This window comes from Muntiacus reevesi, chromosome 3, assembly GCF_963930625.1.
Source record: "Muntiacus reevesi chromosome 3, mMunRee1.1, whole genome shotgun sequence".
Lineage (NCBI taxonomy): Eukaryota > Metazoa > Chordata > Mammalia > Artiodactyla > Cervidae > Muntiacus > Muntiacus reevesi.
In genome coordinates, this window is record NC_089251.1 from 139,235,265 (window position 1) to 139,258,549 (window position 23,285).

Here is a 23,285-nt window from a genome sequence, read left to right on the forward strand (position 1 = left end):
TGTGATGAGATTACAAGAAAGAGGAATCTATGCATCTCCTTCCCCAATAATCTTTCTGTGGTATTACAATGAAAGCAAGGGTCAGAACAAAGTCAGACAAACTTATGAACATTTACTAGCAAGAAGACACAAAAGAGTCATACAACCTATCATTCTATGCTCAGGTGCTAAGTAATCTCTATCCATATGGAATTCAACAAGCATACCACAGGAGGTCCTCATTCCAAGGCACATACAATAACACATTGCCAGATTAACCAACTTCTTTTGGGACAACAAACAAAATACAGTATATACGCTACTGAATAAATCTCTAAGATCTGCAACACTACACACCATAAGTGGTAAGCAGCTAGGCTTAATGGACTCTTATACATGGATCATGAAAAGTTACAGCACCTCTATCACTGTTTTAGGTGATCACATATTTTGAAAGTGAAAGAAAGAAAGTTAAGTTGCAGAGTCATGTCTGACTCTTTGCGACCCCATGAACTGTAGCCTACCAGCCTCCTCCGTCCATGGGATTTTACAAGCAAGAGTGCTAGAGTGGGTTGCTATTTCCTTCTCCAGGGGACCTTCCCGACCCAGGGATTGAACCTGGGTCTCCCGCATTACAGGCAGACGCTTTACCATCTGAGCCACCAGGGAAGCCCAATGTGTCTTGAACTTCACTCATTTCACCAGTGGAAAAGTATTTCTAACATTATGATGCTAAGTAGTGAATCTTTTGAAGTAGGTTTCTATACTATTTAAAGAACATATGCAAAGACAATCAATAAGAATTTCTAATCAAGGTCTTCCAGATGCTATAGTAATATATACTACAACTGATAAAATGTTACACATTAAAGTTAAAATACTTACTCACTTGGGCTTCCTTGCTGGTACAGCAGTAAGGACTCAACCTGCCAATGCAGGAGATGTGGATTAGATGCCTGGGTCGGGAAGATCCTCTAGAGCAGGAAACGGCAACCCACTCTGGTATTGTTGCCTGGGAAATCCCATGGACAGATTTGCCTGGTGAGCCATCGTCCATAGGGAAGCAAAGAGTCAGGCACAACTTAGCGACTAAACAACAACAACAACTCACCCACTTATCACATGAGTCAAATGAAATATTTGGAGGTAAATTACCACATAAACAATATAATAGTCTTGAACTGCAACTTGACATTGATCATCATGAAGATGATAAACCATGTTTTCTATTTGCTCAGTATTCTGAGTTCCAGCACCATGTTAATATATGAATAACAAATTATTACTGACTTAATATTTACTTAGCAATAGAATAAGGGAGAAAGAAGTGAAGAATAAGGATGTAAACCTCAGGCTGGAGAAAGTTCTAATGTTTCTCCAGGAGCCACAATAAAGCTTCTCATCACAGTAATATTTGTTCAAAAATGTTTCTGTTAGTAGTAAATACAGTCAAAGGACCCTCTTCTTGACTCTCTTTTATGTCACTTTATTCCTATTTTTATGTTGCTTTATAATATCTGCATCTTTTCAGCATTTACTGTTTTCAATAATTTTTGGAAATAAGGAAAAAAATGCATTTTAAAACTGATTTTGTGTGAGAGATCCTACACTCAGAAACTACATCTGGTTTTCCTAATCAAAGCTCTGAGCCAGTTCACTTGCTATTCTTCCTATGTAGAATGTCCTTCTTCCTTCATGTTGGCAAACTGTACTTTTGCTCTTTCGCTTCCCTCCTCCATGAACATTTGTAAATCAGTACTTCTTAAATAATTGTATTTTCTACTCCTGAATCTCAACACCATACTGCTATCTTCTATCTTCATTTAACCATCTTCTTCAATAAATACTGACTCCTCCAGGAAGGTGCAGATTTATTGCTTTGATTTTAAATTTTATCATAGCAACCATACATGTTTTCAAAAACCAGTATTGAATCACATTATTTAAAAGCCACTTATTTGATTTTTTGGCTTTTTCAGCAAAATATCTAAAAATCATCTTCATAAATATTAATATCAAGAATTTATATTATGCTTACTGATTTAGTGATAAAATAGTAGCTCTCACATTTTTATAGTTTACCATAAAAATAAAACCAATAGTTTGACAGATTATGTTTGGATAAGCTAAAGCTTATGAAGGTTAAATAATTTCCCTAAATCACAATGATAGTCACTGATGGGGCCTTGATGCTAACTCAGGTTAGTTTCACAGCAAAGTTTATATTTTAACAAACTCTGAACACTACATCCCTAAGGAAATAGAGAGTTTGACCCTTGGAAAAGTATAATTTGTTTCTTAAATGAGGGAAATCCAAAAGCATCAAATATAAATAAGAGACTACCTAGAAAGAACAAAATTAAAAGCACTTGAGAAAAAGAAGTAAAACAATCAAGTTTAATGAAATTGGAGTCAGAAGTCTATGACCAGCTATTTCTAAATAATTATGTAATCATGGGGAAGTTGTTTAAGCTTTGAGTTTCATTTTATCTGGTAAGTGACATAGCTTAACTAGATTGAACTCTAAAGCTTTCAATAAGTGAAAGTCTACAGACTTTTTAAAGAACATTTTAGGTATAGAAAGTGAAAATATTTCCTCAGTAATTATTATCAATAACCATATATATTCAGCAAAACTCTAAATCAGACTACCTCAGGAATTATGTGTATCTTTGTGTGATGTCAAAATTTGACATTATTTTCCAACCCATGTTTATGATTTTTATAGCTTAGTTCCTTACATTTCCCTTTTGCATTATTGAAATAATCATTTCTTTATTCTTGCTTGCATTTTAGCTGAGAGACAAACAAAACAAGACTTCAGTTTAAAACACATAAATATTTGTCTTTTGGTGACATTGACTTTTGAAAATAAGATAATGTCCTTTGGAATTTCTCTGACTTGATAAATTACTAAATATATGATTTCTTCTCAAAATGCTTTATCACACTGACATAGGTGTTGACAGCTGAAGATGAATTTATCAAATATAGTATCAGAAAGGATAAAAACACCATCTCTTTCTATGGAATAAATAATCTACATTCTGGAAAGAGGCATTTTATTCAGATATGGTGAAAGGACTAACATATATTTTAAAGTCTGAACTACAATAATGAATGAAGCAATTTACTTATTGTTTCATTTGTTATTGAAATGCTTATAACTACAACTACAATAAGTTCAATGTTAGCTTCATAATAAAATATCCACCTAAGTTTTAATCAATAGCATATCTTGAAAACTCACTCTTTAAAGTGGATTACTATTTAAAATTTTAACTGACATTCCTTGTTGAAGAACATTTCCCCAATGACCATGGAAATATCAATAATATTTTGAAAAGAGTGCCAACTTACTTCTTAAATTTTGAGCATTACTTTGCTAACATGTGAAAAGAGTACAATTGTGTTGTAGTTTGAACATTCTTTGGCATTGCCCTTCTTTGGAATTGGAATGAAAACTAACCTTTTCCAGTCCTGTGGCCACTGCTGAGTTTTCCAAATTTGCGAGTATATTGACTGCAGCACTTTGACAGTATCATCTTTTAAGATTTGAAATAGCTCAGCTGGAATGAGCATTTCAAAATTCTCCAAGCTAGGCTTCAACACTACATGAACTTCCATATGTTCAAGCTGGATTTAGAAAAGGCAGAGGAACCAGAGATCAAGTTGCCAGCATCTGCTGGATCATAGGAAAAGCAAGAGAATTCCAGAGAAACATCTACTTCTGCTTTTTTGCCTACACTAAAGCCTTTGACTGTGTGGGTCACAAAAAAACTGTGGAAAATTCTTAAAAAGTTGGGAATACCAGAGCACTTTACCTGCCTCCTGCAAAACCTGTATGCAGGTCAAGAAGCAACAGTTAGAAATGGAAATGGAACTGACTAGTTCAAAATGGGGAAAGGAGTATGTCAAAGCTGTATATTGTCACCCTGCTTATTTAACTTATATGCAGAGTACATCATGAGAAATGCTGGGCTGGAAGAAGCACAAGCTGGAATCAAGATTTCTGGGAGAAATATCAATAACCTCAGATATGCAGATGACATCCACCCTAATGGCAGAAAGAAAAGAGGAACTAAAGAGCCTCCTCATAAAGGTGAAAGAGGAGAGGGAAAAAGTGGGCTTAAAATTCGACATTGAAAAAATGAAGATCATGGCATCCAATCCCATCACTTTGTGGCAAATAGATGGGGAAACAATGGAAATAGTGGCAAACTTTATGTTCTTGGGCTCCAAAATCACTGCAGATAGTGACTGAAGACATGAATTTAAAAGATGCTTGCTCCTTGGAAGAAAAGCTATGACAAACTTAGACAGCATATTGAAAAGCAGAGATATTACATTGCTGACAAAGGTCTATCTAGTCAAAGCTATGGTTTTTCCAATAGTCATGTATAGATGTGAGAGTTGGACGGTAAAGAAAGCGGAGCGCCGAAGAATTGATGCTTTTGAACTGTGGTGTTGGAGAAGACTTTTGAGAGTCCCTTGGACTGCAAGGAGATCCAACCAGTCAACCCTAAAGGAAATCAGTCCTGAATATTCACTGGATGCTTAAGCTGAAGCTCCAATACTTTGGCCACCAGATGCAAAGAGCCAACTCATTAGAAATGACCCTGATGCTGGGAAAGATTGAAGGCAGGAGGAGAAGGAGATGACAGAGGATGAGATGGTTGGCTGACATCACCAACTCAATGGACATGAGTTTGAGCAAGCTCCAGGAAATGGTGAAGGACAGGGAAGCCTGATGTGCTGCAGTCCATGGGGGTCACAAAGAGTCAGACACAATGGAATGACTGAACAACAACAACATTATTCTTGAAATTAATCTTAAATTTAGGTAAGGTTTTTAGTTCATTTCAGGACCAGATATTGTCTAAATGATAATAGTGTTTGAAATGGAAATGAATGTACTTGAATTTGGCAGATAGGCATCACACTTCATTAATGTCATAAGGACTGGTTTTTCATCAAAGACTTGGATTATGACAGTCTGAGGAATATGTAACATCTTCATTGTAGTGACAACTACACAAATGTATGTTTGTAAAAATTCATTGAACTTATGCCTAAAAAGCATATTTTACTGTCTGTAGGTAATTTCACCTCGATAATGTGAAACTTTAAAAATTAAGTCAAAATTTTAAAATTTAACTCTTTGAAAAGCACAGTTAAGAAAATCAAAGTCCAAGCCACTGAAAGAAAATATTTGCAAAATATACATCTGACAAATGGCTTGTGTCCAGAGTGTATAAAGAACTATAATTCAGTTTAGTTGTAGGAAGAAAAACACCTCAATTAAAAATGGGCAGAAAAATTGAATAGTTAACTCATGAAAGTAAATATATGAATGATTAATAAGCATAAGAAAAAGCATTCAATATCATTAATCATTAGGAAAATGCCTGTTAAGATACCAATTTGATATATCTACCCATCCACTATAATAATGAAGACCCACTAGATTAAATGTTAGTGAGCAACAACTGGTAATCATATATTTTGCTGGTTGGAATGCTACTTTAGAAAAACAGACCCAGAATCCCTATTTTTACATACTTACTTATGAGACATGAAAACCTAAATGTATACAATGTATCCACACAAAACTGTATACACAGGTGTTCATAGAAGTATTATCATAAGTGCCCCAAACTGGAAGCAATCCAAATGTCCAGCCACTGGTGAATGGATAATAAATTATGATATATCCACACAATGGAATGCCTCACTGCCATATAAAGAGATGAAATACTAACACAGACAACACCATGAATGAATCTCAAAAACAGTATGATAAATGAAAGAAGTCAAACATAAAACACTACAAAATGAATCTAAATCTATGTGAAATTAAAGCAGAGACAAACTGTGGCAAAAGAAAGCAGAGCAATAGTTACCTGTAGCCTAGTACTGAGTGACAGGATCAACTACAATAGGGCAAAAAGAGAGTTTAGGGAGATAGAAAAGTTCTACACATTGTATGTTACAGCAAAGAATAAATGAAGAATCCCAGCAGAGAAAGAAAACTATAAAAAAAATCATTTGCTAGACTAAAAAGTACAATTTTCAAATCAAAAATTTAACTCACTTAAAGGGATATCAGAAGGCTGGAAAAAAGACTCAATGAACTTGAAAAGAAGTCAATAGTAATTTTACAAACTAATTTCAAAGAAAAAATGAATGAAAAACATGGAGTGTCAAGATCCTTGAGACAACATCAAACAGTATAAAAGATGGGCAATTGGAGGCACAAAGGAAAAGAAACCAACAAAAGGACAAAACAAAAGTTTAAGGATATTGTAGCCAAGGATTGCCCAAGATTTATGAAAGATGTCAGTCGATGGATATTAGAAAATCAGTAAAACCAAAGCAGAAAACATCTATAGATCTAATCAGTATATATGCATTCAGAATATATATACATATACATTTAAAAGACTATTTCTTAAGTTAAAATATATTGTAATTACAATATATTGTGAGGTTTATTACATGTGAAAGTAAAATATAAGACAATAAGAACACAAAAGACAGGAAGAAAGGGAAGTGAAGTCATGCTGTTATAAAGTTTTGACATTGCTGGACTTCCATGGCAGTCCAGTGGTTGAGATGGTACTTCCACTGGCAGCATAGCCAAAAAAATAAAAATAAATAAATTTCTGACATTGTAAAGCACTTTAATATTAGTTGAAAATATGTCTTGAGTGTTAATTTTAGGAATGCAAGGGATTTCTGTGTGTTAATTTTATATCCTGCAACTTTACTATATTCATTAATTAGCTCTAGTAATTTTCTGGGTTGCAGGATATAAAATTAACACACAGAAATCCCTTGCATTCCTATATACTAACAATGAAAAAACAGAAAGAGAAATTAAGGAAACAATACCATTCACCATTGCAACAAAAAGAATAAAATACTTAGGAGTATATCTACCTAAAGAAACAAAAGACCTATACATAGAAAACTATAAAACACTGATGAAAGAAATCAAAGAGGACACAAACAGATGGAGAAATATACCGTGTTCATGGATTGGAAGAATCAATATTGTCAAAATGGGTATTCTACCCAAAGCAATCTATAGATTCAATGCAATCCCTATCAAGCTACCAACGGTATTTTTCACAGAACTAGAACAAATAATTTCACAATTTGTATGGAAATACAAAAAACCTCGAATAGCCAAAGTAATCTTGAGAAAGAAGAATGGAACTGGAGGAATCAACCTGCCTGACTTCAGACTCTACTACAAAGCCACAGTCAAGACAGTATGGTACTGGCACAAAGACAGAAATATAGATCAATGGAACAGAATAGAAAGCCCAGAAATAAATCCATGAACCTATGGACACCTCATCTTTGACAAAGGAGGCAAGGATATACAATGGAAAAAAGACAATCTCTTTAACAAGTGGTGCTGGGAAAACTGGTCAACCACTTGTAAAAGAATGAAACTAGAACACTTCCTAACACCATACACAAAAACAAACTCAAAATGGATTAAAGATCTAAATGTAAGACCAGAAACTATAAAACTCCTAGAGGAGAACATAGGCAAAGCACTCTCCGACATAAATCACAGCAAGATCTTCTATGACCCACCTCCCAGAATATTGGAAATAAAAGCAAAAATAAACAAATGTGACCTAATGAAAATTAAAAGCTTTTGCACAACAAAGGAAACTATAAGTAAGGTGAAAAGACAGCCCTCAGGTTGGGAGAAAATAATAACAAATGAGGAAACAGACAAAGGATTAATCTCAAAAATATACAAGCAACTCCTGAAGCTCAATTCCAGAAAAATAAACGACCCAATCAAAAAATGGGCCAAAGAACTAAACAGACATTTCTCCAAAGAAGACATACAGATGGCTAACAAACACATGAAAAGATGCTCAACATCACTCATTATCAGAGAAATGCAAATCAAAACCACAATGAGGTACCATTACACGCCAGTCAGGATGGCTGCTATCCAAAAGTCTACAAGCAATAAATGCTGGAGAGGGTGTGGAGAAAAGGGAACCCTCTTACACTGTTGGTGGGAATGCAAACTAGTACAGCCACTATGGAAAACAGTGTGGAGATTTCTTAAAAAACTGGAAATAGAACTGCCATATGACCCAGCAATACCACTTCTGGGCATACACACTGAGGAATCCAGATCTGAAAGAGACACGTGCACCCCAATGTTCATCGCAGCACTGTTTATAATAGCCAGGACATGGAAGCAACCCAGATGCCCATCAACAGATGAATGGATAAGGAAGCTGTGGTACATATACACCATGGAATATTACTCAGCCGTTAAAAAGAATTCATTTGAATCAGTTCTAATGAGATGGATGAAACTGGAGCCCATTATACAGAGTGAAGTAAGTCAGAAAGATAAAGAACATTACAGTATACTAACACATATATACGGAATTTAGATAGATGGTGGCGATAACCCTATATGCAAAACAGAAAAAGAGACACAGAAATACAGAACAGACTTTTGAACTCTGGGGGAGAACGTGAGGGTGGGATGTTTTGAAAGAACAGCATGTATATTATCTATGGTGAAACGGACCACCAGCCCAGGTGGGATACAAGAGTCAGGTGCTCGGGCCTGGTGCACTGGGAGGACCCTGAGGAGTCGGGTGGGGAGGGAGGTGGGAGGGGGGATCGGGATGGGGAATACATGTAACTATATGGCTGATTCATGTCAATGTATGACAAAACCCACTGAAATGTTGTGAAGTGATTGGCCTCCAACTAATAAAATAATATTAAAAAAATAAAAAATAAAAAATTAAAAAAAAAAAAAAAAAAAAAAAAAAACCACAATGAGGTACCATTACACGCCAGTCAGGATGGCTGCTATCCAAAAGTCTACAAGCAATAAATGCTGGAGAGGGTGTGGAGAAAAGGGAACCCTCTTACACTGTTGGTGGGAATGCAAACTAGTACAGCCACTATGGAAAACAGTGTGGAGATTTCTTAAAAAACTGGAAATAGAACTGCCATATGACCCAGCAATACCACTTCTGGGCATACACACTGAGGAATCCAGATCTGAAAGAGACACGTGCACCCCAATGTTCATCGCAGCACTGTTTATAATAGCCAGGACATGGAAGCAACCCAGATGCCCATCAGCAGATGAATGGATAAGGAAGTTGTGGTACGTATACACCATGGAATATTATTCAGCCGTTAAAAAGAATTCATTTGAAGCAGTTCTAATGAGATGGATGAAACTGGAGCCCATTATACAGAGTGAAGTAAGCCAGAAAGATAAAGAGCATTACAGTATACTAACACATATATACGGAATTTAGATAGATGGTAGCGATAACCCTATATGCAAAACAGAAAAAGAGACACAGAAGTACAGAACAGACTTTTGAACTCTGGGGGAGAACGTGAGGGTGGGATGTTTTGAAAGAACAGCATGTATATTATCTATGGTGAAACAGACCACCAGCCCAGGTGGGATGCATGAGTCAAGTGCTCGGGCCTGGTGCACTGGGAGGACCCAGAGAAGTCGGGTGGAGAGGGAGGTGGGAGGGGGGATCGGGATGGGGAATACGTGTAACTATATGGCTGATTCATGTCAATGTATGACAAAACCCACTGAAATGTTGTGAAGTGATTGGTCTCCAACTAATAAAATAATATTAAAAAAAAAAAGAAAATATGTCTTGATAGATTAAAGATGCACAGTTTATTATCATAACCAATTAAAAAAACTCAAAGTTTAGAATCTATATTTCATAATGTATGCTTTAGAAATATGGCAAAACTCAGCAAATTAAAATATCAATTAAGATTCCAAATCAGTCTTTGTTCACTGAATTATATCAAAGGAAGGGGAAAAAATATAATCATTCATTGAAAATTTGTTATATATCAGGTACTAACTTAATACCTTAAATGTACTATCTCAGTTAATTTCCACAATTCCACAATGAAAACAACCTGAGTACTGAGTATACACAGCTAACTACTTGGAGAGTCAGAGTTTAGATCTAGATAGTTTAATTTCAGACCATGTACTTTTAACCAAATGATGTGCTGCTTCCTACATCTACATAACTTTTTTTTCCCCCACAAGGGAAAACTGGGTTAGCACAAATGTATTGCCCAAGTAAAACCATATGGTATTAGACTTTCATTATCTGCCTAATCAGGCACTGGGCAAGGTTTGTTTATTATTTTAAAACTTGTATTTGGATAGATTACCCACATATTTATAAAACCCTTCAGCCCGGGGGAAAACAGAACCATAATTAGTCATAACAAACAAACTTTATGTTTCTTCCTGCTCATTATTTCGAGCCCTCTAGCTCTTCCTTCAGTCATTTTTTGGTTTCTCCAGGGCATGTTTCACATGTATTCACAGGTAGGACATTTGCCTTTTTTCCCTCCCCTGATGGGGAGCTCCGGCTATCTGGTTTGCCATGTGAGACATCTCACCATGGTCGCTGCTCCTGGGACTCATTTATGTCCAGAACCTAGATGGACATGCCAAGGGTGCTGTCCTCCAACATCTCTAAAGCTAGGCTGGTGCCTACCATTCCTGTTACTGCCTATCTTTGCTGTGGAACCTGGAAAGCTGGGTGTTTCTGTTGCCCTCAGTGTCTGGAGGGCTCCTCTGCCCAGAAACAGCTGAGCACTGGAGTCAGGCCATGTGACCCCGAGCTCAGAGTGTGCTTTGCCTAGTTGTTCTTCTTCCATGGGCATCATTCAGGGCAAGTGTTCTCAACCTTTCCTGACATTAGAACTACCCAGAGCACATGGAAAAATATCAATGTTTGGCATGTGCCCTGAAGTTCTAGATTAACATGCACAGGTTCCAGGGAAGTCTGGGTTTGAAGAATCTCTGAGTTAGAAGACCTGTGTACAACAGGATTTTGATCAAAGGGATGTATGGACCTCAGATCTCATAAACCTTGAGCTTGTCCCTGAGTGGAGGGCACCCACTGAATAGAGTATCTCATTTATAAGGCACTATTTTGCTGCCTATTTGTTAGACAGGCTACATCAACCTGAGAACAAATTCATGCTCAGCAGCCTAACACTAGTGATCCTACATTTTGTGGGGTCAATACACCATGAACACAGTAGACTCAACTAACCACAGATATTTCTAAGGAAATATCAACTATCTCTTTATATTTCTAACATGTGCCACTGGCAGGTCTCTCTCTCATCAGGTTATAGAACTTTGATATTGACAGAATCTCCTGAGCCCATGGCTCTCTTTGTGGATAAGCAATGTAAATGAGTGTGTGCTCAGCCATGTTTGACTCTTTGTGACCCCATGGACTGTAACTGGCCAGGCTCCTCTGTCCATGAGATTTCTAAGCAAGAATAATGGAGTGGGGTGCCATTTGCTTCTCCATTTCCTTCTTTCTGATCCAGAGATCAAACCTGCATCTCCTGTCTACTGCTTGGCAGGCAGATTCTTTACCACTGAGCCACCTAGGAAGTCCAAACAATGTAAATACACTCAATGCAAATAAAAAAGAAAATGAATGGGGTCTTTGAGGAAAAGCAATTACTTCATGGAGGTTCATTTCTCACAGAAGAACCAAAACACACTTATTTTCTCTGACCCTGAAAGGAAGAATATTTAGTGATCTTTTTAAATATTCTGTTTGTCAGCAATAGGTGAAACGTGAACTTCCACATGTTCAAGATGGTTTTAGAAAAAGCAGAGAAACCAGAAATCAAATTGCCAACATCCGCTGGATCATCAAAAAAGCAAGAGAGTTCCAGAAAAACATCTATTTCTGCTTTATTGACTATGCCAAAGCCCTTGACTGTGTGGATCACAATAAACTGGAAAATTCTGAAGGAGATGGGAATACCAGACCACCTGACCTGCCTCTTGAGAAACCTGTATGCAGGTCAAGAAGCAATAGTTAGAACCAGACATGGAACAACAGACTGGTTCCAAATAGGAAAAGGAGTATGTCAAGGTTGTATATTGTCACCCTGCTTCTTTAACTTATATGCAGAGTACATCATGAGAAATGCTGGGCTGGAAGAAGCACAAGCTGGAATCAAGACTGCTGGGAGAAATATCAATAACTTCAGATATGCAGATGACAGCACCCTTATGGCAGAAAGTGAAGAAGAACTAAAGAGCCCCTTGATGAAATTGAAAGAGCAGAGTGAAAAGTTTGGCTTAAAACTCAACATTCAGAAAACTAACATCATGGTATCCGGTCCCATCACTTCATGGCAAAAAAGATGGGGAAACAGTGGAAACAGTGACTGACTTTAATAAGTTTTGGGGCTCCAAAATCACTGCAGATGGTGACTGCAGCCATGAAATTAAAAGAAGCTTACTCCTTGGAAGCAAAGTTATGACCAACCTAGACAGCATATTAAAAAGCAGAGATATTACTTTGCCAACAAATGTCCATCTAGTCAAGGCTATGGTTTTTCTAGTAGTCATGTATGAATGTGAGAGTTGGACTATAAAGAAAGCTGAGTGTTGAAGAATTGATGCTTTTGAACTGCGGTGTTGGAGAAGACTCTTGAGAGTCCCTTGGACTACAAGGAGATCCAACCAGTCTATCCTAAAGGAGATCAGTCCTGGGTGTTCATTGAAAGGACTGATGCTGAAGCTGATGCTGATGCCCCCTGATGCGAAGAGCTGACTCATTTGAGAAGACCGCAATGCCGGGAAAGATTGAGAGCAGGAGGAGAAGGGAACGACAGAGGATGAGATGGTTAGATGGCATCACCGACTCAGTGGACATGGGTTTGGGTAGACTCCGGCAGTTGGTGGTGGACAGAGAGGCCTGGCATGCCGTGGTTCATGGGGTCGCAAAGAGTCAGACACAACTGAGCGACTGAACTGAACTGAACTGAACTACCTCTGCTGGAATCAAGTTTCATACACTTTATTTTAATGTTAATGGAATAGAATTGTCTTTATATTGTTCCTCTTTTAACAACAAAATTATTAATAATCAGTAACCAATTAAAAGAGTAGCTTATACTGCATTCTTCCCTCCTTTTTAACTATTGAAATATTGAACTGAAGGCAGCAGACCATTGTGTAAGAATTCCCATCAATTGTTGTCTTTCTAGCTGCCTGTAGGTCTTGCTAACTACAATGTTGATATAGAATGTAAGTAAAAAATTATTTTGAGTTCTGCTGAACAGTTCCATTTTTATTTAGACTAGGACCCTCTGTTCAAGATTGGATATTTTCTAGTAAACATTGAACAATTAAGAAAGTGATTTGGTTATTTCATCAGTAACAAAAAGGATAGATCAGGAAGTCAGAATTTTAAGTTGGAGAGAAAAGGAGGATGGGTAACTTGTGCCATTTATTTGGGTAAGACTACGGTAGGAGGAGTACTGGCCCAGATAGCAAACAAACAATAAACGCACTAGACTCCCTCCCAGGAGACAACCCAGGAGCTATGCTAGTCATCACCCATTTCAGAATAGTCAGGATTTTTCCTGTGCATTAATGTGGCCTGAAGGGCCATTGCAATGGAAATATATAATGAATGCTTGATTTCTTTACTCCATAAGAAACCTCATGGAAATAACTTTTTCTTCTTAAACCAAATCTATTAGGCTGAGAGGGTTATGAGGTAATGCCAGCTCAGCAGCTGATTCCTTGCTAACTTGGAGCATTACTTGTCCCAGTGGAATCAAAGAAGGTGTTGTGATGGATTGTTTCATAAGTCAGAATTTAGTTCCATCAAAAGTGGAAACCTCTTCCTAGGACCGGACTGTTAACTAGCACTGAAATACAGAATATCCTAAAACACCAGCCAAACCCCCAAACAATCTGAATCATTCATTATATACATGGTTCAATCCAGCACAGTTGGCTATAAAAGTAAGTCCAGTTTCTTGTTAACTCCTTGTAGAGAAGTGAAAATCAAAGATACCTTTTTGCTTCTCTCAAGTTCTGGATATTCTTATCCAGTAATATAAGAGTGAGTAAGTGAGTGACTGACTCAGTGTGTGTGTGTGTGTGTGATAGTTTTCAAAAAGGAAGAGAGGTCTCAAAGCACAGGTTCAAGACAAAACTCATTTGGTTTATTCATTTGAGAAGGCCTCAGAAAACATTCATATTTATCTTCCCCATTGTCTTGATGTGGAAATTGTGTTCTACTAGACAATTTACATTTTAAATAAAGTTTTATATTGTATTATCTAGGATTTCTCCAGTAATAAGCTAAGGAGAGGAATTGTTTTCACGAAATGGCAAAAAATATCTACTAATTAAAACTGACAGCTTGGTAGATGAAATGCTGCCCAAAGTCAACACTCATTACACCCTCTGCTTTGGCTCCTTTCTCTGTGATCAGGAACTTTCAATTGCAGAGAATTTAGAGAGGAAATATTAACTTTATCTACAATGAACCAAATTTAGCTCTTTCAAATACTTTGAAAAGTACTTTTTAGATTTTATTCATCTGTGATGAAACCTGAAGATTTCAGAATTTTTTAAATTGAGAGAAACTTTACCTCTAATTAGTAGCTACAATCATTTTTACATTTTATTTGCTTGTGGTGTTTGAGTCTTGCACAGGTAAAAGAAAGAAGAGCTTACAGCTTTGTTTCCATAAGTAAGACAATTTTATCATACTGATGTTCTGCTATATTATACCCTTCCTTATTAGTAGTGTTATTCTCTTATTATTTTTATTTCCTTCATTTTATTCAGAAAGTTTCAAAAATAGACAAGTATTTGACATTAATATTAATGTTGAAGTGTTTCACTTTATTTTGGTGTGGGGTGGCATGTCATCTTGGAGGTTGGTAGAACTTAGTACTTAGGGAGACTTAGGTATGTAAAGAAAAACTTACAGTAGATAAACATTAAAGTATCTCATTGGCAATTCCAATTCCAATTCCAGTCAATAACATTTATTTTTAAGATAATAATGTATATGTGTGTGTTCACCACTGTTGGAGTAGAAAAATTTTCCTTGACACTTTCCAGTTCTTCTGGCTCATCTAGAACATGAAATGAAACCAAGAAAGAGGATAAAATCCAATTTAATTTTGTAGATATGGGGACCCCAAAGATATGAAACTCAGATGAAGTCGCTCAGTTGTGTTCAACTCTCTGCAACCCTATGGTCTATAGCCTTCCAGTTTCCTCCATCCATGTGATTTTCCAGGTAAGAATACTGGAATCAGTTGCCATTTCCTTCTCCAGGGGATCTTCCTGACCCAGGGGTCAAACTCAGGTCTCCCAAATTTCAGGCAGACTCTTTACTGAATCCCAGCATGAAACTCAGAAAAGTAACCAAATCAGGCAGCCTTTGTATCTTTTAGGTAGAGAAAGAATAAATTTGTGAAGAAGTGACAAGATGAGGAAACATTCACCTGAAAGATATAAGCGGAGTTTGTTTACACAGCTTCTCAACCTGGAAGGCCCTGTCTCTACCAATAAAGATGTCTCTCTACCTCCTGTCACAGGGAAGATTTATTTTCCTGTAGAAATCTCCACATAGGAGATTTATTTTCTGCTTTCAGGGGGACAAAGGAGGACCAGATTGCCCTTCTTTCACTGGCCATTCCTTAAGAAATGTTAGTTCAAAATGATCAATATTTCCACCTTGGCACATTTTCTCACAACCAGCCCCGAGTCTCATCACCACAGATATTTTGGAAAATTCTGTCACATGACAGAGAAATCAGCAATTGCTTGTACTTACATCATCCGGGTCACCCATCAGAAATACCCAACATTGACCTTTTGGCATATACCCCATCCTGTCTCTTTATTCTGGTTCTTTTCTCTGCATAAAACAATATTTTATCCCGTGCATTAAACTCAATATTATAGGATTTAAACTAATAAGGACAAGCTAGATTGTGATGTGGAAACAATTCCCAAATCCCAGTGACTGACAACAGTAAATCTTTATTTCTCTACCATGCTAGATCCACCACACTGGTCAGCAGAGGCCCTTCTTCAAAGGCATCTCCAGGACGTGGGCTGAAGGAAGCTTTCGTCATCTTAGCTGTGCCATCTGGAACATGTGGTCACCGCAGTTGTCATCACAAGGAGTAAAGAAATTTACATCATTCAAAAGCTTGCCACTACCCCAGTCTGGAAGTGAACACATCATTCCTGCTAATATGTAAATGCCACAGGATAGTCACATGACCCCTAGGAGGAGGCGAAAAATCTGGAAAAGCACATCTGATATTTGGTGAACAAGACTAATTTTTGTCACAAGCATTTTCTAATGTCAATGAATGAACATATGATCTTTAGTGCTCAAGGCACGCCACTGTTGGTGTAAAATTAAGTTGAAATTTATAATGTAACACTTACCCTTTGTATCTAATGTGGAAACATAAGCAAAGTAACACCAGGAAGCACTCCATGCCTCTAGTGAAGAACAAACATGAGGCTGTCTACTGGAGTAAGGTCACCTACTTCATTGTAATACAAGGATTTGTTTGAAGGGAGGGTTAGTTTTCCATTAATGAGCAACAAATCCTTGCAAGTTGAATGGCTTAAAGCAGCACATATTTATTATTTCATAAGTTTCCTTGGGTCAGGAGTCTGAGTTCCCTTAGCTGGTTCTCTGCTGCACTGTCTCAGTGCCCGAAGTTAAGGAGTTATCAGGGCTGCATTCTCATCTGGGCACTGCTGGAAAAGATCCACCTCCAGGCTTCCGCAGATGGTTAGCACAGTTCATCACTTTGTAGCTATAAGACTGAGGCACCTAGGTTTTCTGCTGTCTGTTTCCCAGAAGCCACTCTCCATTCTCTCCACACGACCGACTCAATAGACATGGATTTGGGTGGACTCCGGGAGTTGGTGATGGACAGGGAGGCCTGGCATGCTGCGGTTCATGAGGTCGCAAAGAGTCAGACACAACTCAGCGACTGAACTGAAGAGGAAGTCTTATGTAATATAAGCCAATCCAGAGAATGACATCCCATCACCTTTGCTATATTCTATTTGTTAGAAAGCAAGTCACAGGACCCACCCACATTCAAGTCGAAGAGATAGAACTGATAGAACCAAAAAATGTGCTTCATGCTCCCGTGGAAAGCGAATGGACACATAGGTATGGAAACTCTTTTCCCTTTTAAATAACACAACCCAAGTCTTGTTTCTTACAATACTTTACCCATCTGAATGTCTCTGTGTACAGTTTCTCTCTTGCTCTAGTTGCATACAATGACTCAGAAGCTTAATTGTGCCAGATGGCATGTGCTCCCTACCAGCTGCTGTTGTATTGCTGTGACAATACCAAATACCAGCTGCACTGTGAGAAACCATTTCTCTCTATGCTATACAGACTTCATTTATAGTTTGAATATGTCCAAACCCCATTTGCCTCCCCTACCAGGAAAAACCTAACGTTTGAGACCAGCCTATGTAGAGGTCTGAAAGTTCTGACTTTAAAAGGATGAAAATTCTTGCCTTGTGTGCACACTGTACATAATCAACCTTTCTATTCAAATGTGTGATTGATCACTGAAAAGAGATTTAGCTTCTCTTCATCAAGCTGTGGTTGAGGAGACTACCCTGTGTTGGGAAATCATTTGATTTCATCAGGAGACTCTCTGTTCTGTCTACTACCAGGGTAGCCTCAGTATCTAGAAGTTCAATAAATGTTTCTGTGACCTATGAATGTCATGTACTGAAATCCTTTCCAGGATTCTGAAACACCTTCAGTGCTACTATGTTTAAACATAATTGTAAATAATCAGAAAATTTCATTCTTATCATGAGGAATTTAAAATAATCAAAAATCAAGAGAAAAAATACTCAGAGAAAGAATTTTTAAATGACATAAAAGGGGAAAATTAATATTTGACTCTTACTACCATATTACTCTGATAGTTTGGTTACAATACTGCATAAGGCCATGAGATAACTCATATCTTTTCAAACTTGTCTCTAATCCATTGCCTTCTAGAATTGAAGGGCTTTAATCTGCAAATTGATAAGGAAAAAAATTTCTCTATAGCCTGTAGCTATAGCATGACTTTATTTTTGCTTTTGGTTTTGTTTAATGTTTTTAACTTTCACATTGAAAAATGCCAGATGCAAAAAATTAAAGAAATACTACAAAGAATTTCTGTATCCCCTCCATCAAGATTACTCAATATCAACATCTTGTATAATCATAGCATAATTATTAAAATGATGTCAATAATTATCAAAATAATGTTAGCTGATCTAGAGACTTCATTCAAAGTTTTCCAATAGTCCCACTAGTGTGCTATTTCTGATGTAAGATCTAATCATTGTCCACTTTCATGTGTCACATCTCATTTCTCTATTTCAATCCAGAACAATTCCTCAGTCTTTCCTTATCTTTCATGGTATGTTTTTCATGTTGATATATGAAGGATAGTAGTCCAGAAAGAAGGAAGAGATGGAGCCAAAGCCAAAGCAACACCCAGTTGTGGATGTGACTGGTGATGAAAGCAGGCAGGGTCCGATGCTGTATAGAGCAATATTGCATAGGAACCTGGAATGTTAGGTCCATGAATCAAGGCAAATTGGAAGTGGTCAAACAGGAGATGGCAAGAGTAAACGTCAAGATTTTAAGAATCAGGGAACTAACATGGACTGGAATGGGTGAATTTAACTCAGATGACCATTATATCTACTATTGTGGGCAAGACTCCCTTAGAAGAAATCATAGCCATCATAGTCAACAAAAGAGTCTGAAATGCAGTACTTGGATGCAATCTCAAAAACGACAGAATGATCTCTGTTCATTTCCAAGGCGAACCATTGAATATCACGGTAATCCAAGCCTATGCCCCGACCAGTAATGCTGAAGAAGTTGAAGCTGAACGGTTCTATGAAGACCTACAAGGCCTTCTAGAACTAACACCCAAAAAAGATGTTCTTTTCATTATAGAGGACTGGAATGCAAAAATAAGAAGTCAAGAAACACCTGGAGTAATGGGCAAATTTGGCCTTGGAGTACAGAATGAAGCAGGACAAAGGCTAATAGAGTTCTGCCAAGAGAACGCATTGGTCATAGCAAACACCCTCTTCCAACAACACAAGAGAAGACTCTACACATGGACATCACCAGATGACCAACACCGAAATCAGATTGATTATATTCTTTGCAGCCAAAGATGGAGAAGTTCTACACAGTTAGCAAAAACAAGACTAGGAGCAGACTGTGGCTCAAATCATGAACTCCTTATTGCCAAATTCAGACTTAAATTGAAGAAAGAAGGGAAAACCACTAGACCATTCAGGTATGGCCTAAATCAAATCCCTTACAATTATACAGTGGAAGCGACTAATAGATTTAAGGGACTAGATCTGATAGAGTGCCTGATGAACTATGGATGGAGGTTCATGACATTGTACAGGAGACAGGGATCAAGACCATCCCCAAGAAAAAGAAATGCAAAAAAGTAAAACAGCTGTCTGAGGAGGCCTTACAAATAGCGGTGAAAAGAAGAGAAGCCAAAAGCAAAGGAGAAAAGGAAAGATAAACCCATTTGACTGTAGAGTTCCAAAGAATAGCAAGGAGAGATAAGAAAGGCTTCCTCAGTGATCAGTGCAGAGAAATAGAAGAAAACAACAGAATGGGAGAGACTAGAGATGTCTTCAAGAAAATTAGGGATACCAAGGGAACATTTCATGCAAAGATGGGCTCAATAAAGGACAGAAATGGTATGGACCTAACAGAAGCAGAAGATATCAAGAAGAAGTGGCAAGAATACAGAAGAGGACTATACAAAAAAGATCTTCATGACCCCGATAATCACAATGGTGTGATCACTCACCTAGAGCCAGACATGCTGTAATGTGAAGTCAAGTGGGCCTTAGGAAGCATCACTACAAACAAAGCTAGTGAAGGTGATGGAATTCCAGTTGAGTTATTTCAAATCCTCAAAGATGATGCTGTGAAAGTCCTGCACTCAATATGCCAACAGATTTGGAAAACACAGCAATGGCCACAGGAATGGAAACAGCCAGTTTTCATTCCAATCACAAAGACAGGCAATGCCAAAGAATGCTCAAACTACTGCACAATTGCACTCATCTCATAAGCTAGTAAAGTAATGCTCAAAATTCTCCAAGCCAGGCTTCAACATGAACCGTGAACTTTCAGATGTTCAAGCTGGTTTTAGAAAAGGCAGAGGAACCAGAGATCAAATTGCCAACATCCATTGGATCATCAAAAAAGCAAAAGAGTTCCAGAAAAACATCCACTTCTGCTTTATTGACTATGCCAAAACCTTTAACTGTGTGGATCACAATAAACTGTGGAATATTCTTAAAGAGATGGGAATACCAGACCGCCCAACCTGCCTCCTGAGAAATCTGTATGCAGGTCAGGAAACTACAGTTAGAAATGAACTTGGAACAACAGACTGGTTCCAAACTGGGAAAGGAGCACATCAAGGCTGAATATTGTCACCCTGCTTATTTAACTTATATGCAGAGTACATCATGAGAAACGCTGGGCTGGAGGAAGCACAAGTTGGAATCAAGATTGCTGGGAGAAATATCAATAACCTCAGATATGCAGATGACACCACCCTATGGCAGAAAGGGAAGAAGAACTAAAAAGTCTATTGATGAAAGTGAAAGAGCAGAGTGAAAATTTTGGCTTAAAACTCAACATTCAGAAGACTAAGATCATGGCATCTGGTCCCATTACTTCATGGCAAATAGATAGGGAAATAACGAAAACAGTGAGAAACTTTATTTTTCTGGGCTCCAAAATCATCGCAGATGGTGACTGCAGCCATGAAATTAAATGACATTTGCTCCTTGGAAGAAAAGTTATGACCAGCCTAGATAGCATATTAAAAAGCAGAGACATTACTTTGCCAACAAAGGTCTGTCTAGTCAAAGCTGTGGTTTTTCCAGTAGTCATGTATGGATGTGAGAGTTGGACTATAAAGAAAGCTGAGTGCCAAAGAATTGATGCTTTTGAACTGTGATGCTGGAGGAGACTCTTGAGAGTCCCTTGGACTGCAAGGAGATCCAACCAGTCCATTCTAAAGAAATCAGTCCTGAATATTTATTGGAAGGATTGATGGTGAAGATGAAACTCCAATACTTTGGTCACCTGATGCAAAGAACTGACTCATTTGAAAAGACCCTGATGCTGGGAAAGTTTGAAGGCATGAGGGAAAGGGGATGACAAAGGATGAGATGGTTGAATGGCATCATCGACTCGATGGACATGAGTCTGAGTAAACTCAGGGAGTTGGTGATGGACAGGGAGGCCTGGCAGGCTGCATTCCATGGGGTCGCAGTCAGACACGACTGAGCAACTAAACTGAACTGAAATATGCATATTGTGATCATGAGTCAAATATGAAACAGAAAAAAATGAAATTATTTTAATTGATCTTCACCCGGTTTGTATAACTCTAGAATCATCTGTTTTGTGCCATAAATGAAGTCTTTGGTACAATTCAAAGGAGAAAATTTGATTTGACTGTTATAGTCACTAAAAGACAAATGGGTACTATCTCATCACATGCACGAATGGGGTTAGCCATTCAATTTTCTGAGGCTCTTCATCTACTCATTACACTATATTTGCCCTCAACATCATTACAGCTAATTATCCATAGCTAGTAAATATCAACATTAGATCTTAGCTGGCAATCACAACCTTTGGTCTGGCAGCCCTGTTCAATTTGAAAGCACTGATCCAATTTCCCAGACACTTGGAAAAGATCATATCTTGCTGCTCTCTCACATACACTGGCTGTAATGGCTGCTTTAATTGCTGTCCCACCACTCTGATGAGCAGATTGCTTCTGCAAGAGCTATGCAGACTTACAGGATAAAAGCTGGCATAGAACTTAATTTTCCACAATTATGATAGAAGCCTAATTATTCTTCCTTTAATCACAAGTGATTTCTGATTTAAGCATGTCTGTTTATTATTTGGTTGCTGTGCAGAATTGTTGTACAAATTAGACTGTACATCCTGCTCTTGTGGTCTCAATGAAGCCATAATACTTACTGCAAAGTTCTTTTGCCAGAGAAGCAGTGAATAACAGAAATAATAGCTTCTTCTAGCTAGTTGTAGGCATTAATGAGACTGGCCCTCTATTTTCTTCTGCTGGGAAAGAGACTTGGCACCATTTGCCTTTTTCATATCTTTGATACTGATGGTGTGGTCTAGGGACTCAGCATTATTGGCATCAATTTGGGTCCCTATGCAGACGTGCTGAATCAGATGCTGCATGTGTAACTAAATCCCCAGGTGATTCTCATGCACATTAATGACTGAGAGTCAGTGCTCATAATTACTACTATTATACTTGTTAATAACATGGCACTTTTCCCCCAATAGAATCAAGATCCCTAAAGATGAGAAGAGTACACCCAAGAGACTAGCTTCTTCAAAGGCTAAAATCGGAAGCTATTCAAAGTCTATTCAGCTTTGTTCTTGCTTCCCAGGATTAGGGAAAAGGAGCAGCACCACCCGAGGCAAGTAAAGAAGGGAATTTTCCATAAATCCTACTACAACTATCTCTCTCCTTATAATATCTTGCCTTGGTGTTGTCCCTACAGCATTTGAAGAATAGATTCCTATACCACCTGGTTTCACAGGCTTTTGCAGAGACTACTTGGGGAGGAACAGCAGCCTTGAGCCAATTTGACTAGGCAGGTCTGGAGGATCTGGAAAGGATGGGGTGACTCACAGATCTCCCTTCCTTAGAAAAGATGGATGTCACAGAGCTGGATGCCTGGAGACATACATGTCCATTAATATTTTTCCTTCCAAGGTGGCTTAGTTGTAAAGAATCCGCCTGCTAATGCAGGAAATACAGGAGATTTGGGTTCAATCCCTGAGGCAGGAAGATCCCCTGGAGGAGGAAATGACAACCCAATCCATTATTCGTACCTGGAAAATCCATGAACAGAGGAGCATGGTGGTCTACTGTCCATGGAGTGTCAGAGTCAGACACAATTGAGCACACATGCATGCCATGCCAACTAAGGAAAACAGAGGGAGGAAACCTATAATCCCTTCCCATCTCATTTTCTGTTGTAAACTCACTATAATAGTCAAGTATTTCTTGGCTTGGCTGCTCTCTCTGAAAGTGTGTCAGCCAAACTGGGGCATCTGCTTCCCTGTAAAGACTACTCTTTGACACCTTATCAGGATTCCTCCCACTTCAAGACTAGATCCCTCCATTACTTCCCTCCATCCCCCATTAAACCTAGTCTGAACTTCCATATTCTGTTCATGAATACATGTCCTATAAGTACCAGTGCTTTAAGAAAATGTTGAGCTTTAGCATCAGAATCATCTGGAAGACTTGTTAAAACACAGCTT

General features: G+C 38.0%; 1 non-coding gene across 1 annotated transcript; it reads right to left on the reverse strand.

Moving 5' to 3' along the window:
* Nucleotides 1-576: 576 nt before the first annotated feature.
* Nucleotides 577-648, reverse strand: TRNAY-GUA (transfer RNA tyrosine (anticodon GUA)). The gene has a single exon. It is a non-coding gene; the product is annotated as a tRNA-Tyr (tRNA).
* Nucleotides 649-23,285: the final 22,637 nt, after the last annotated feature.